Raw genomic sequence first — 16,316 nt, forward strand, 5'->3', positions numbered from 1 at the left:
AGTAATTAAAACCAAAATGTTTTATTTTTTATTTTGATTTTTTTTCCTTAGGAAAAAAATTAAAAAAACTTTTTAAACTGATAATTACTCGTGAGAATTTTGAGGGCAGAAAACAGTGAGATATGACCAAACCAGCTTCAAAAGGGACGTAGAAATGGTTGTGGAGAAATGTAAAAATGCATCCTGTCTGAAGAAAAGTTTCTGTTTTCAGGTTCTGTCAAACTCCTCCTCTGGCTGACAGCAGATGCTAATGCCAATGGCCCTGTTGGTCCCTAGTAGCTGCAGGTTCTTTCCCTCCAGCCTCTCCTGCAGGTTGGACTTCACAAGTTCCAGGCACTGTGAGATTGTGCCGGCACTGCGTGCGCTGGTTTGGACACTATTGCAACATTGCTAGTAACACTTCTTGAGCAGTCCCCCCGTACACCTGGGGACTCATTTTTTTCTGAAGAATATTTCTTCTGCTGGAGTACCTACTGAGGTGCAGCATGCTTAGGGGCCGAATAGGTGAGGCTCATCTGATCAGAGGTAGATGTCTGCCTGGCCCGCTCCTCCATCTGAGCCAGCCCCCTGGGCTTTTCTTCTCATCAGGGGAGAGAAACTGGATTTCTCAGAGCCTGACTCCATTGCTCTTTAATTCAACATCTGCATCTGACTGATGAAACATGCCCTACTTTGCTTTGTTGAGTATGGAGACATAAAGGTGGGGTGGACAGCTCAGTAGAAGACATCTACAATACAGACATCTGCAATTAGGCAAGATGAGTCCTGACTATCTATCCACAATTGATTTGGCTATTCCTCTTCCTTTCCAGGCCAGGAGCAGGAAAGCTTCTCAGGCACTGCCCATCACATTTACCCCTTTCAACATCTGGGACATCAGCACTGTGAGCTGCCTTTCCTCAAGATGTTTCCCTTTCTGTGTGGAACTGAAGTGAGGACTCAACCCCTGAAATAGCAAAAATATAGGAACTCCGGTGTGGCTACAACTCAAGCTCAAGCAGAGGGGCAATACGGCTAAATTCTAAAGGGGCCACTAACAGCATAACTTTTTCTGGATTTGACATATATACCCTCCATTATTCATTCCCATGTGCTACCACACCCTTGAGGAACAACGTGGACCCCTCACAGCCTGGTCCAGAAAGACCAGTGACCCTATCAAGGTCATGTCCAGAAACCCTGTCCTCAGTCTAGGGGCGGGCAACTTTGACACCCCAGCACAACTGAGAAGCAGGAAAAGAGTCCCACGGTCATCTGCAGATTGCTTGGCTGCCAAGATAGCACCAGCATCTCAGAGGGAAGGAGAGAATGGACATTTATCTGTAAACTCTTCCTCCTGGACATCCCCATGTCCTCTCACTGTTGGTGTTTTTTCATGCCATGGTTTGGGGTTTTTTTTGGAGTTGAGTCCCAAACAGGTAGAGAATGGAGTCAAGAAGTAACTCCTTGCTTATCTTTGGATTTCAACCTGGGGGTGTAGCTTCTCTACCTGATTTATATTTCTCCTTTTTCCACAGCTTTCTCCAACATCTCAAAAGTGGCAAATGTAGTTACTGTTCAGAGGAAATGTCAGTGGGACATTTAATGACTTTCCCTCTCCTCCAAGGGCTTCACTCATAATTACACATGGAAAGATACACCTGAGATTATAACAAGAGGAATAGCACACAGCCAAAACCAAACTGATTTATGTATAGTGTGTGACATATGGCAAATATAAGACAAGATCTCTGGCTTATGGGCATTTTGGCAAGACACGAGATGGATCCTCTGGCAACGCCTTGTGTTTGCACAGCTCTCATTTCTGCTGCTCTGTCCTGGTTTTTCTTTCATGTCTCATCTGTAGGACTTCAATGAGAGGGCCCCAATCTTCCTTGGCCAGTTGTGACTTAGACATTGCTTAGACACATGTCCACAGGTGAGATCCACATTTCTTCAAGCTGTTCAAGGGATAATCCCAGACTGTAAATGAAGATAGTGAAATTTACCTCTTTTATCCAGCTCAAAAGGTAGTGTGAGGGCCAGATAGTGTTTTAAAGCACCATCTAGTAGTTGGGTATTTTTCTTATCATCAGGAAAAGGAAGAACCTAAGAGCAGCCAGTCTGGCTGAGATCACTGGTCTGCCCAGACCAGTCATCTGTCTCCAACAGGGCCAAGAGCAGGAGCTTGGGGAAGGGGTGTCAGGATAAAGCATGATCCTTGTCTTTACCTTTATGCTGTCTTCACTTGTTTCCCACTAAGCTGAAATAATAATAAAGGATTGATTATTCCCTTAACTGCCATTCCCTTCCTTTCTTCATCCCCAGCTCCCTGGAAATGAGTCATTATGCAAGACGGAAAGGCAGGAGGAGTTCGCTATCGACGGGAAGAGCAGCTCTCAGTCAAAGGCAGTGGGGCAAACCTGCTTCCTACAACCAGGAAGCGAGTGGAAATCTCCATGGGGCTGGTGCTCAGGAGTCCCACCGGTCTTGTCTGCAAAGCTTCTACCTTTGATTCCAGGGTCTCCACACAATGAACTTTTTATGCTTCGTTCCGTCTTTGATGACTACTGCCAGGTTATTTTTCTTATCTGACTTAGGAAAGATCTAACAGGATCAGTTAGCTAGCTCCAGGGTAGGTTCTTTGAAAAGCAATGATTTAACAGGGCTTTCTTTTACCTGCTCTTGGGGTTCGCCAAACTTTCTGGTTTATCCAGCTCTCTGAGGCACAGCGCTGCCCTCAGCGATGCCCGAATAGGCTTGGGTGAGGTGCTGGCACAGCCTGACCCATGGCTGTAGTTCCTCCCTCAGTGGGGCCACGCAGCTGCTGATCCTCGCTGTGGAGAGCATCTCCAAACACAGCCTGAAGACAAGGGGAAGCGTCTTCAGGGAGCATGGAGGTCCAAGGTGCTTGGAAGTGGCAAGGGGGGAAGCACTGAGTTAATTTGCACTAAAAGTGGTTGCCAGAAAGCTTTAGCTGTACGTGCATCTCTCCTTTTGGCCTCCTCACAGCCCTCTGTGATGGTGGAGGGAGAAATGATCTCAGCTCAGCCAGAGCTGGATGCCAACAAACACTCAAATGCTCAGCTGGCTTAAGTTGGTTCTGAAGGTGCACAGTTTAACGGGATGGAGAAGAGATCCATCCAAGCCATCCGAGGGTGATTACAAACCAGGCCCCTGCATTGAGAAGGATGGCTGGGACCCTCCTAGGAGAATCAGAGGGACACAAGCCCACAAGGTCTCAGCAAATATCAGGCACCTGGGTCTCCTCTATGGGAAACACAGCCAGATAGGGCACACTGGCTGGCAAGAGGTCTAGCTGGAGAAGCTGTGATGTGAAACCAGTGGTTTGTTGCACTGTCAAAAACAGAGTGGCTCACGAAGGGGTTGCATGCTTGAGCAGACCCGAGCAATTCACAGTCAGAGCTATCAAAGCAATGACCCAGCTCCTTTAACACGCTGTCTAAAATCGTGTTCAGAAACTTAAACACAAAATTGCAATGCTCCGTTGTATCGTTACAGACAGGCCAACAATGATGTTTTACATTTACACATCACCTTCCACACCAGAGACTCCTATGGGGAAGGTCTGGAGTGAATTCAGGGGACTTTGGGGACTCGTGGCATTATGTAAAATGTACATGCAGGCGCACAGCAGCTCAAAGAAATAAAATCCTGGTGTCCTTCCAAAGCTGGAAAAGTTTTAATGGGCAATGATATGATTTCACTCACTATGGGCACACAGAGGGGTTTGGATTCACCAAATTTATTGTCTGTGCCTAAGCCAGTACTTTCCCTGTAGCCCCGCTAAGTAAGGGGAGGGCAGAGGCATCCCGTCCACCATAGCAAGACCTCACACCTTCCTCAGGCTCCCACTCTTCTCCTTTGCCCTCAGAGGAAACCAGAGAAACTAGTCCACAGCAGAGCCTTGTCCTTCAGATGGATGAAGGTGGGGAAGATAAATCCTGCTCACATGTGCCTGTATGCAGGCAGAACCACTGAAATTCACCTGCACGTGTTCATAGGGACTTCTAGCCTGGGTATTCAAGATCTTCACATGTTGGGGTTTTTTCGCCATCCACTGAGATGCAGAGAGTCAGATAATAACATCTTTGAAAATATATCAATGCCTCAATTCTATTCAAGCACCTGACTTCCCTTAAAATCAATTTCTTGTTGGGATTTAAGTGCCTAAATGCCTGTTCCTGACATGCTCAAGATGGTGTAAGAGGCCCATTACAGCACAGAAGAAGGGTTCACAAGGATATCCTTCTCCTCAGCTCTGACCAGTCTGGTGTGGGGTTGGAAAAGATTAGAAAAGAAGTGGAAGAGCTGTGAAGTTCAACACATGTCCAATCCCTCATGCCCCATGCCCTGGTTTCATTGCTGTGAGGAGACAGGATGAGGTTTTTTAAGTTTTCCAGTGTTAGTTGGTGTGGCAAGCTGTCTGGCTCCAGGTACCATGGCATAGAGGTCCTTATAGATGGCATTGGTAGACAGAAAATGGAAATTCAGTGAAAGAAGAGAATTTTAGGGTATGGACTGGAAAACCAATAGCAAGTCAGTTGTGTAAACAGAACAGTTCATTGGAGAACTCCACTTACCCTGAGAATCACAGATGTAAGTTTGAAGGCAGACCCATAGCTGCTGTTAAGTTGTTAGAAGCACCCTGGGCCATAGAGAGTAGCTGAGGATCACTGTGGCACCTGAGGTGAGGGAACAACCTCTCCTACTCAAGAAGATACTGTGGTGGTGGGTCTTTGTGAAATGGGCAGGCAGCTTTTTGTGTCCTCGGGCTGCTTCCAAACCTTGACCCAATCTGGCCCATCCATCTTCCCGAAGGACCCCTGCTTAGTGATTACTGGTCCTTATTCTTGCAGTGCCCTACATTGCTTATAGCTCCAAAGGGCTGGAAGCCCATTGCCTGCGGTGTCTCTACACCTCTGCTCAGCAAATCCTTCCAGTGCCTTAACATCAGAGACCTGCCTACAGTCTTGCTGAACGACAGCCAAGGAGCCTTGAACATGCCCAGAGAGGTCACCATCCAAACCAGGGGAAGGCAATGGACGAGACCATTGGTCAGCTGCAAGAAGGTGGAGAGGAACTCCAGTGCCAAGATGGCTGGAAAGCTCTTCATGGCAGAAAGGGAGTCCAGGCAGAAGAGAAGGAAAGGAAGGTACGTAGGGAAAGAGGGGGCTGTGGGAACAGCAGAGGGCTTGAAATGATGGGGCTGCCTGTCTGCTGCTCCCCAGGACGCCTGCCATTTGTCCAGATTAGAGCTGGTGATACAGCAAAGCTCTTTCTCTCTTTATTTTTTGTTATTCAGACAGATAGAGTGTTTCTTTGGTTGCCATATACAATTCATTTCAGATCTGGTGCCAGAGGATATTCGATATGAGATCTAAACAACGCTGTGTGGAAATTCATAATGCTGTCTGTGCCGGAACATGTTGCATGACTTTGAATCTTACTGTATGTTAGTGCCATCAGATATGCCTTAATACAATCAAATGTAACACGTCCAGCTAAAGAAAAGATGTGACACCTTTGCTGTAAAGCTAACAGAAAGCCAGCCAAAAGGGAACAAAACCCAATTTGGCAAAGCTTCAATCAGCTCAGAGGAAAATCGGCGTTCGTAGCGTGTAAGTACTCACAGTACCCAACGCAGAGGGTAAGGAGAGACTTCTCTGAGAAGAAAGGGAAAGGAGGCTTTGGCAGCAAGGTACATTAGATAACATTGCTCCTGATCTAGCCTGAGATTCACACTCTGCTCCGAGGCTGGGAACATCTCTCCTGGATTCACCTGTCAGGATGAAGACCCTCCTGCCGCCAGCTCTGCGTTGCCTCCCTTCCTGCCTAGGAAGTTGCATTGTAATTCCCACTCTTTAAAACTTTTCCTTAACAGGATATATATGGGAAAGCTTGCAGATAACGTACTCATAGTTAGGGAGGACCACTTGCTGTCGGATAGGAGAGTCAGTGTGCCTCCTGTGCATGCATACCTCCAATACGGGTTGTGTGCTGTCGTGCTGAGCTGGACTCCGCATCTATGGCAATGACTAAATTCCCTGACATTGCAGGTGCTGGAACCCTAAGGTGTTTCAAAGTACCTGTAGTCATCAAAGTTCCTTCTCACAAGGATTTCTGCCTTCCCCGTGTGTGTTTGGCAGTTGGTGGAGGGGAAAGCTTCTGTAGATTAAATGTGGAAATCTGCTCATGCAGAAATTTGGTTATTCAAAATTCCCTACAGTTTCCAGACCACTTCAGTTGCCTTTCCCTCCTTTTCCAAATGTACTTTCATTTGGCTGTCATCCCAGAATGGGATGTAGCACGTCCCCTGCAAAGGCCTTGTGGTGTGTGATGGAGCAGGGAGCTTTCAGGCGGGTTCTTGATTAGACAGCAAGATTGGGGTCATGTATTAAAAGGTAATTACTTTTGCATGGTTTCCTGTCCATTTTAAGTGTACACAAAATGGACTAGATGCCCTTAATATATTTTCCTGTTCATGTTCAGCATCTTCCAAATTATTAGTGCGCAGAACATGAAAATATAGAGGTGAAACTCCAAAACATGCCCAGTGAATGTGAGCACACAGCCAACACTCCGCAGTAGTTTAGTATCTCCTCCATAAAGGTCCAACACTTGATAAAGGTCAGTCACTTCACAGGGGAAGTCCATGGCCATTTTTCATACCTGGCCCTATAAAATTAATTCAATTCATTGTGATCATTTCACACCTGAATAGCCTGCAACGTGCAATGTTTTTATTTTTGAGATGAACTACAGAATTGTCTCATCCATCAAGGTGGAGGATGGGATTTCTACCATCTGGTTTCACATTTAGATGCTCAAGAAATTTGTCTTGCCATCAGTATGGATTTCTGCATTATGGCTGAGCATCATCCTTGACACAGTATCCCTCAGCCTTTGTATGGGAGTGATCTTGCAAAATGACAGCTGTCACTGAAGCTACTGTAGGGAGGGGACTGTCATAGGAAGGATGGGCAGTGTGTGATGAAAAATGTGTGTGTCACTATAAGTGACCAGATGGTTTGACATCTTCTACTGCAAAAGTAGCTCTCCAAGTCCCACAGCTACCTTCCCAACTTGCAGCCATTTCTTTTTATTAAGCAAATGAGAGCTTGACTGTGTTTCTCTGCTGCTTCACCATTACAGGAACTTTCACACCCAGAGCAATTTTGTGGTCGGAGCACTGGACTAGTAAGCAGAAAATTAAGTTAAGTTGTGGCTTTGGAATAGATATCTACATGCCTTTGGGCCAGCTCCCCATCTAGAAAATGAAGATATTGATTCTTTCTTATTCCTGTTGATTGTCTTCTGTGCTTACCCCTGAAGTCGTCTGTCAGGATGATCTCTGGTTGCAGAGTCATTGCGGGGAGAACTGTGACTTTGGTCAGCCCCATGGCCACAGTGGTCCCCCTTCCCTCCCTCCACACTAGCCCTCCCAGCCCAGCAGGTGGGTTCCTCTGCAATATGATGACAAAAATTGCCTGTTCCCTAAGACATGGTCCAAAGACCCTAAACCAGCTTTTTGGTATTGGGAGGTGACTGTCTACAACGGACGCTTCTGCTGTGAGGCAGAGCTTCTGGCCAGCCCAGAAATATAATTTGGTTTCATTTGTCAGTTGTTAAAATACATTGGATTGCTAAAAACTGAAAGATTCGTTCAGTGCTGAGCACAAGGCAGGGACAAGGGGCCAACCATGGTGATGACCAGATGTTTAGAGTGTGAAAGCCCCTACGCATAGAAAGGGAGGTGTTTTTTTTGGTACAAGAGAGGATCCCATATATGTTCAATACACACAAGAGACAGTCAATAGCTCATCTTGAGAAATAAACAGCTTTCCTTCCCCAAAACTTCTCTGAAACACTAAGATGACTCTGCCTACAATTTTATTAAACCCTATAGTTATTATTTCCCATGCCACTTGACATATTTTGAAAGAGTTATTCTGCCCGTCCCGTTCCTCACAATTTTGTTAATGATTCAGTATGAAAAGTACAGGCAGGGTACAATGAAAACTAACAGGGAGAGCAAAGTAAAATCCACATGCAGGTAACAACTGTGGATAAAAAGCCACTATGGTCACTGTCTAATGACTTGCAGAGACCACACTTTATTAAATAACTGCTTATTTCCCTCTTAAATTGATCCCACTTCAGGTCCCCTGCTGCTTTTTGCAGCTTTTACAAGGAACGGACTAGTAAATCTCAACTCTAAAAGATGGAATTTGAAGAGACTCACCACCGTGTCTTTCCTATCTTTTTTATCTGCTGGAGGAAGCTCCGATCACAAGTTTGAGTTCAGGCACAGAGGAATGAGCAGATGCATTTCAGAACTCAGCCCTGGATTTTGGAGGTTGGAAGATCTTTGGGCAAAGTCAGCACTTCCTTCAAAAGTAAATAGGCTTGGATACTCTTGGGGGAGAGGTTAGATGGCTCAGATCAAGCAGCAGAGACATCCTAGGAAGGATTCAGTGCTGCAGAATACACTGCAAGCAAAGCAGCTGGCTTCAGGTCACCTTCTTGGATCATAAGGACAGCAGGTTGCAGAAAAGAGTGAATCTGTGCATGGGGCAGAAGACTGCTATTATCTCACCAAAAGAGTGACTTTTAGTTCACTCCCAGGTTTTCAGAAGTGTCTGCTTTCCCTTCAACAAAGGGGATGATGTGTCGAGCAATAGTCACGAAGACCCACCACTGAGGATCAAGTGTGAGGGACCACCAGCACATTGAAGGAAAGGGCTTCAGAATGAGCTTGCCAAGTCAAAGATTCAGGCTGGAGAATGCAAATTGTTGTTACTTCAATCGCACAGATAGACGATGCCTGGTTGGGTAGCGGTCTTCATGACAAGACCTGGGGATTAGGCTGGTTGAAGATCTGAATGGAAGTCAGCACACTGTGAAAGGAGCAAACACCACCCTGGATGTGTAAACACCAGCCTCTTGAAGCAATCCTTCAGTCCCTTCAACACCAGTGGCAGTTTGCTAGAATAGAATTTCAGTTTCTGAGCATAATCATCCAAAGAAGATGTGGGCCACTGGAGAGAGGCTAGAAGCTGTCAACAACAACAAAAAAATGTCTATGTCAATCATAACCTACATGGAAAGATTGGAGAAACTGGGATTGCTTAGCCTAAGGAGGAAAAGACAGAGTGGGAATAGGCTGATGGCTTTTGAATATGTAAAAGGCTGCTGTGGAGAAGGGAATTGTCTGTTCTCTATGTCTATGGAGCAGCACAAGCAGTAATGGTCTCTGAATTCATTTTAGCCATAGGAAGCTTTTCCAGCAGCGTCAGGAAATGGTGGAGGGGTTTTGCTGAGCAGGTTTTGCTCAGAGGAGAAGCAAAATAACAGTGTTAGCATTGCTTGTGCATCACAGTTTGCCAGACCAGGATATAAAAGGCATAATTTAGAAAATCACAATCTAAACCCAAAAGTTCCTGAATCTGAAGAGGAGCTGAAGCCTTGATAAGTCCTTGTCTTATCAAAATGATGAACAGGAATATAATCCTGCAGTTCAGTAAGCCTTCAGCATGTGTGTGTACTTAGTCCTCTACTATGAATATATGTGTGTTTGTATGCTTCCTCATTTTCAGACTTTTTTGTACTGGCAGTAATGGTGTAGTATTAAAATATTGTGGAATCTCTGTTTTCCAACAAAAGGTTTATCTTATTCAAAAGCAAATGTTTTTTTAGCCATCCTCAGGATGATGCAGGCCCCATTTAGAATAGATATGTAAACACATTTTAGTAGCATGACTCACTATTGAACTTTTAACTATATACAGTTTTAATTGTGACTGTGTTAGGATTAGAGACAAATTATATGCTATTCCTTCTGTTTTTTGAGACACTGGCAAATTTAACAATCATTTACATATCTACATTCACTGCATTTCTGCTTACACAAAGTTAAAACTGCATGACGTAGAGGGGTGTGATGTTGCATATATGGTGAACTGTGTATTTTCAAAACCTTCCATAGACAGGGAGAATGGAGATCAATGATTGCCAGCTACAAAAATGTGCATGTCTTTTGAAGATGTAAACATTAAAATTTCACCCGCTGTTGAGTGGTAGTATATAAACATTACAACCACAACAAGGACAGCTTGATGACAAATAACAATTCTTATTAAAATACCATAGCTTTGTACCCCTGCCTGCAAATTACTTAATTTTCATCTGCTCAGGTGGATTTTAGAAGTCTAAATATTATTATTACATTAGGAGGACGTTACTGTATGCTACTACGTATATTACCACTAATGCTACTTAGGGACATGTGGGCCAAGCAAGTATGGGTTTCTATGGTCCCTAACGACAGACATTTACTGACTGATAGGCAGAATCTGCTCCACGTCAAAAATTGTTATATATTAGAAGACAATGGTGGCAGTAACCGCTTGTGATCACATCCACTGAGCAGATAGCACTAAACTGTGTTTTGTGCAGTTAACTTCTAAACATCCCTGGGGAGGGGGATTCCTCTTGGGAGTCAATTTTGTAATGGAGAAGATTGCTAACCTTCTCTCCGTTGGGAGTCAATACCATTTCCATTTTGCTCTTTCTGCAGTTCCCATGGCAAAGTAACATGTGCTTTCTGCTGAAATAATTAAAACCACAAATTGCATTCGCTTGTACCTACACAAAAAATTCCTCAGCATCCTTCAGATATCAGCTGACAGCATTCCTGCCTTCCACTCGTGGACTACAGCAGCACCTGGCAAGCTGGGCACATTCACCTCTTTCCATCTTTCCCCCTAACACAACCTTTGCAAGGACTTTACACACACAAACTGTCCTCAGCGCTGGGTGTCTGATGTCCCGAATCCACTGAAGTCCCCTGTTCCTGGGGAGTTAAACTGACTTTGGCATCCCTAAAAATCAGCCTTGTGATTTACGAGCTTAAACACTGATTCTAGACTTCTAAGCTTTAAAATTGTGCCTTGAATGGTCCTCTCTTCTTTTTTTACAAGGTGTCGGCCAGACATAACTGCTAACACGGAGCTTATTTGCAGAGCAAGGAGTAAGCACCGCAATACATTAATGCACTTGGATGTGACTTTTGCATGATGATGACGTACCGCGTGCCCAGGCCATTATGTTATCCTGAGAAGCAGAGCCTGGATGCCAGGTGTTGGCCCAAGTTCAGGTGCACACATGCCCGCAGAACCCTGGTCGTTACCAGCACTGCAGCCCCAACCCTGGGAGCCGCGGAGGTGGCTATGGAAGGTCTGTCCTATACGGGGAAACACAGAGCCCAAAGGGAAGGGAGCTCACCAGAAACCTGAAAGGAAGGACAAGTCTAAGGACTGTCTGAATCCTGCGATTACTATTCTTTTGCTAATGTGCTCCGCACTGTTCTCTTTATAAATTACTGAATTATCCTTAGGAACAAAAGGTATTAGGGTCCTGCAAGCTTCTCTCAGTTTGTGGTAGGACTAATTCATTAATGTGGCTCCAACAGGAATGTGTGCAATGTTCTTTCTAATTGGACATGACTGGTCAAGAATGACTCGGCCTCCATCCAGATCACACTGTCACTTATGCTGTATAATAAGCTACTACTACTGGCCCATGAATCAATTTTTAAACAATCTCCAGTAATGAACTTGGACGGCCCATTGTTGTTGACAAAGAAATGCACAGTCCTGCTATTGTCAAGGGGCTCAATTATGGGTTCTTGCTGATAAAATAGAGGAGGGGGGATCAGGCGGGAGGGGGGCGGGGGGAGGCAGGCTACGGACAGTAGTGACAGACTGAAAGAAGTGTTTCATCTCTGGGGTCCTTACAGAGACTGACAAGCCAAAAGGTCAGTTTCATAGAGGTTTAACTCGAAATGTCTGAGGACAAAAAAGGCATCTGGAATCATTAGGAAATGTGAAGTTTGACTTGCACCATTGGAAATCCTTAATATATTATTTTAACTGTAGATCTGACAAACTCTTTGCCCACTGGGTGGGAAAGAGAGGTTAAGGGAAGTAAAAGCTTTATATTTCTCCAGTGGGGGGGAATAAAAAGGTTAATTTTAGTAACTCTGGGAAGAGTCTGTGGGGAAACTGTCAATGTTTCAGCCCATTTGCCATTGTCCTGAGCCAGTGGAGTCAACACGGGTAGTGGGAGAGGCTGCTGCCGCACTGGCTGCTGGACGCCGGGCTCCCAACGCTTTCCCCTCAAATAACCCCACCAGTCACCAAAATGTCAGGGCTCTGCCCAGTTCCTCGTGCCTGAACCAGCCTCGTCAGCACGGCAATGCTGCCTCTGTGCTTCCACTTTGTCCAGGATTACTCGCACGTTACCGGGATTCCCTGAGCCTGCCGGCATAGAGAAAATAAATATATCTGAAGTGGTTCTAGCAAGCTGGGTCTGGAGTAGAAGAGCGTGTGTTTGCAATACTCTTCCCAGTTGGCTCTTTGTCACCCATGTGGGGCCACAGTTGCCAACTCTTATCTTAATTTAAATCTTTAAAAATACCATGCAAAGACAGGCAATTGGCTCCAGGTTTTGTCCAGCAGTAGAGTACACTGCTGTGAACCCATGGGAGAATGCACACCTAAATTAAAGCAAACAGGCAGGGTATAAATTTGCAAATGAACATGTCCACTAGGCTCATGGGCAAAAAAACCTTCTCTGTTTCCTGGTGATTTCACCATAGAGCCAGAGGAGAAGGGCAGAGGGCAGCCTGCAGTGGACGACTCCACTGCATGTTTCCCAGGAGGATGAGTCACCTCTCCATCTGGATAAGACACCTCATCTCCAGTCCCCGGCCACAAAGCAGGACAACCTTGGTGCATTTGGAAGGCCAGCCTTGAGCAAGAACTGTGGGTGGGAAGTGGTGAGGAGGGGTCCAGCAGGGAAGTGGAGAATCAAGCGCACGCTGAGACTTTGCCAGAGCAGGAGTGAATCTGGACGTGCATGGCTGAAGCCTGTTCGAAGGTGGAGTCTGAGCCACACCTGCCACTGCAAAACTGCTGGGGCTTGTCTAGCAGATCAGCTCATCTCACAGGATAGTCCTTCCAAACGCCTTTCAGAAGAAAGGGGAGGGAAGGTACTAGGACATCATGCTCAGCACACCCCAATGCCAGCTTGAGTCAGGGGTAGAGGACCACACATGACAGAACACAAGGACCTGGTAGAGCATGTTGTGCAGGTGCTTCATGAGACAGCAGAGAAAAAGCCCACATGGAGGTGGGCATCTTAGCGTTGTTGGATTTCTGTTATTGCCCAGACCCACAGCATATGGGAAAAAGCTTCCTGGGGAGCACTGGGACAAGTCTGGTGAGACGCTTAGCAGAGGAAGGTGCTGAGTGGTGGGCTGTAAGGTCTTTGCAAACACAGGTTGTCCCTGTTGGGATATGTCCTTAGGACAAGGTCCAGTCTGGCGGCCCTCCCTCACTGAACTCCCAAAATAGCAGGCTTGCAGGTGACTCCCAATTTTCTCGAGGAAAGAAAGGAAAGCTTCCCCTTCCCATTCTCCCAACTGGCAAGAAACCCTTTTTTCCCTCCCTAGAATGTGCCCTCCTGTGAATATACCTGGACCTGTGGTGCTAATGGTTTGTGATTCACCGAGCAGGAATGCATCTCTAAGTCCAAGCGCTGGGCTCCAGTTTTTCCACTGCTCCCTGGGATGGAGGAATAAGAAAAAGGAAGGGACTTGAGCCCAGCCAGAGAGAGAAGGGCTGCAGGGTGAAGAGCAGCAGGCACAGTGAGTGAGGGCTGTCTTATCACTCAGCACACCGACCCACTGCTCATCTCAGTCATCGGAGAGCTGAAGACAGCCCTTACACCTATCGGCAGCGTTTTGAGACCCCTCATGCCCTGAGCGAGTCATACTGCAGCAACCCTGGACCATGGGACAGAGCCAGACGTCCCAGTGGAGGTGATTCCCACATCAGCCGAGGTCTCCGTAGGGGCTGAGTGGAGGAGAAGGGTCTTGGGAGCTGGAGCTATTTGGGCACTGGCTGAAAACCCTCTACTTACACAGCCAGAGACTGCAAGGGACGTATTCGGTGCCTGCCTCAAGTCTGGGCAACCCCGTCTGTTCCCATTAGGAGGCCCAGGCGGTAAATTGGGCCCTGAATATATAATTAAGCAAAGGGCACCATCCTGAAGCCAAGGTTCACACTGATTTGTTGTGGCTAGGGTGGGAACAGCCCTTTGCAAATCAGTTGCAGGATGTTGCTCCTAGTCAGCTGGAAACTTGGTAGCTCAACTCCATAAAAGCTGGATCTAACGCTTCAGCTCCCCAGCTGGTTTCGGCATCCTGACCAGCACGCAATCCTGTGGCTTGCTTTTCTGCACGACAGTCTGGAAACCTTCCTTGAGAGCCTCTTGTTTGCTGGCTGCCAGGATTTGCCATGCAGATTCTTGCCAAAGGGATAATATAAACAAAGCATAATGTCAAGTTTCCCACACAAGTAAGATGATCTATTAGCACTGCACTTTGTACTAATTATTGCACAGTGGGTGGGGGCTTGTGAAAGGAGATTTATGCATTCAGCTAGCCTCAATTTTATTATTTGTAAGTACTTTTTGGCAAGGAATGAGCGAGATATGTATTTTATTGTTACGCTGTTGCAAACATCCTAATCTTCCGCACTCATTAAAACCTCATAACAAATAGTAAGAATGATATATTGCAGCCACAGCGAGCATCTCATTCATCCCCAGGTGGGGGGAGGGGGGTGAGACGCAGGGGAGAGGGAGGACAAGGGAAAGGGGAATGTGGTTTTTTGGGACATGGTCATATTTGCAGCACATGGAGAGCCCAGGTACCCAAAGGGTGGAACTAAGGCGATGTACGGGAAAAGGCTGCTGGGGTGCCAGGGTGGATAGGGAGCTCTGTGATACGGTTTTCGCATGGCAGGAGGATGCTGCTGCCCCAAAGTGTGACACCGCTCCCAGAAAATGAGATCCTGTCTATGCCTTTCCTAGCACGAAGCATTTAATCTGTGCATCTGCTCTGGGGGATCGCATTCACATCACTACCCTCAGAGCAGCTCAGCTTGCAAGGCTTGCTCCAGTGTGTCAGGACCTGGTGTGAAGAAGAGCCCAGGGTGGCCTGAGAAGGTGTCTCAGAGTATTTCTGCATTGCCTGGGCAAGCAGAAAAGGCCCCAGGAGTTGCCCGATGGGTCAGTTTGTCTTTGAGTGATCCACCGCTGGGTGATGAAGGCTGGATGTCGCATTGATGCGGCTGGGTCAGAGTAGTCTGACTGTCGTGATCATTGCTTTGATGGTCACGACTTAATTTCCCTGGTGCAGCGCTTGGCTGGTGATCCAGGAAGGAACAGAGTGAGCACAGAGCCCGGTCCAAGAGAGATGTGGGTGACCATCAAAGTGGGGACAGTTCTGCTACCATGGCTCCCTTTGCAATGCTTTGCCTTCGCTGCCCACACCAACACCCTCCAAACTGCCTTAGAAATGCACACGGCTGAGGTGGACATGCCCCAGATATCTGCCTTGTGTGAGTAGTTCAGGACAAGGGCAGGAGCAGGTGGAGAAGGCTCACCAGGGTGATACTCAAAGCCTCATTTTCCTAACCAAAGCTCATGAAACCCTACTCCCCACTTTCCTCCTGATGACAACAAGGCAAGTTCAAAGTGCAGCCTTTGGATGTTGTACCTGTCAGGGAAATGCCGGGTAAAAGCCAAAACATGACAACTTTGGCTGTCTGTTGTTTTGGGGAATGAAGTTCAGTAGAAAACCTTGTCACGGGTTGAAGGGCTGTGATGGTACTTCCAGGGCATCACAACAGTTGTAGGGCATTTTCTTACTGGGAATTCCTAAATAAAGTTTAGAAAATACATCCTGAACTCCTGCATGCACTCTTGAGACACTGGAAAAGACTGCAGGAGGAGCTGGATGGAAATGTGGCAGTAACCCCAATAAGACACAGTCCCACACACTCACACCCTGGCCTGTACACCACAGCTCTTGGAGGTGTCCCATCCCTGGCTCATATTTACTTGAGATGGCGTGAGAGCTAGGGTGCTCTTCTTCATAGCTGGTGGGGTTTCTCGGCATTTTCCACCTATTCAGAGCCCTTCTTGCTCCACCATTGAGTCATCTGGAGGTGGTGGGGTAAGAGAAGCACTCTCATCCTCTTCATCCATTATTCTTCCCACCCTGAACACAGTATTTCAATTATTATAGGCAGGGCTTGCTCTGAGACCCAAGCTGCTGCCAGCCCAGGACCTTTGCCCAGTCAGACCCTGTTCGGGTGTCCTTTTTTCTCTTCACCTGCTTCTTCCAAAATATCACTTTTGTCCTCTCTCTTTCTAGCCTCCATTAAGTTACATCACTGAACTGA

The sequence above is a fragment of the Vanellus vanellus genome (assembly GCF_965231255.1).
Source record: "Vanellus vanellus genome assembly, chromosome: 4".
NCBI classification, from domain to species: domain Eukaryota; kingdom Metazoa; phylum Chordata; class Aves; order Charadriiformes; family Charadriidae; genus Vanellus; species Vanellus vanellus.